The sequence below is a fragment of the Nelumbo nucifera genome, chromosome 1, assembly GCF_055504915.1.
Source record: "Nelumbo nucifera cultivar China Antique chromosome 1, China Antique-T2T, whole genome shotgun sequence".
Taxonomy (NCBI): Eukaryota; Viridiplantae; Streptophyta; class Magnoliopsida; order Proteales; family Nelumbonaceae; genus Nelumbo; species Nelumbo nucifera.
The window spans coordinates 60,571,708-60,573,239 of NC_142649.1; positions in this window are offsets into that span (position 1 = coordinate 60,571,708).

Below are 1,532 nucleotides of genomic sequence, written 5' to 3' on the forward strand. Positions count from 1 at the left end.
TAATATCTTTATTTTTCTTCCTAATTGGTTTTCTACTTCTAACTTGTATTCTTTAAATTTTTCTAATACCTCAGATTTTTTTTAATCAAATAAATATATCCAAATCTAGAGCTATCACCAATAAAGGTCACAAAGTATTCCATTCCCTTGTGTGTCTTAACATTTAGTGGACCACAAACATCTGAGTGCACAATATCTAACAATTCTTTTGATTTTCTTCCTTTATTAAATGGTAATCTAGATAGTTTTCCACTAAGACATGGTCCACAGTATTTAAAGTTAATTTCCATCTTAGGTATTAAGCCACTTGAAGACATCCTCATCATTTTGTCTTTACTAATATGGCAAAGTCTCAAGTGCCATATATAGGCATTTTCATCCACATTATATACACAATCAAAATAAGCAGAAGAGACATTCACTTTATTAATAGATAAATCATACAGACCATCAGACTTAGTTCCAAATAATAAGACTCTCCCATATTTTCCAATTGACACTTTTCTTCCTCTAAAACGAACCTCAAAACCCTTTTCATCCAAAAGGGGTATAGAAAAAAGATTCCGCCTAACACTAGGCGCATACGTTACGTCATTTAAGATCAGATTTGTATTTTCATTGATTACTATTTTCACTTTCCCAACACCTAGTACATCACAATAGGTATTGTTTCCCATGAAGATCCTATGTTCGTCAGGCTTCATTTCCTTCATCTCTATATATAGTTCTTTGGATTTGCATACATGGCGAGAAAACCCGAATCAATGCACCAATCAACATAATCAATATCAGTAAGTAATGATTTAGAAACCACACAGATGATATCTTTCTTTGCTGATTTATTATGATTGTTATCTTTATTCTTCTTAGTTTGATAACAATTATATTTGGTATGGCCTAGTTTCCCACAAATAAAACATTTGCCTTTAGTTTTCTTGAAATTCTTTGAAAAAATAGGTTTATTATGATACATATTTCTTTTACCTTTATAGTTCTCAGTTTTTTCAATAGTTTTATTAGTTTCAATTGGACTAGTGGCAACTATCAATGATGATGATTGAGCTTTTTTGCTCTTTCATTCAGCTTCCAGGCCTAGCAAGGTTGGTAGGTTTTTCATATTAATGTCTCTTCCAGGCCTTTTTGCAAATACCTTGTTTTTGTCTTCATAATACACTACTTTGGTATTAAGTTGAAGTATTCTGGATTCACAATACTCTGTTTTGCACTATACAACCAAGTGTGAAATGTCCTGTTTCAAGCTGATTCAAATCTCAATGGGATTCAAGATAACATCAACAATAAGCAACATAATAAAAAGTAAAAACACACAGCAATTTTTAATGTAGAAAACCTCTCCAACGTGAAGAGGAAAAACCGCAGGGCACTAATACAAGAATCTTCCACTCTAAACAAAATAATGGGGTTTAACTTCTCTAGTTCCAAGTAGATGATAAATACTTCAAGGGATAAGAAGCTCTTTTGGATGCACAAAAACAATCATCAAATAAGAAATGTTTTAATCAACAAACATG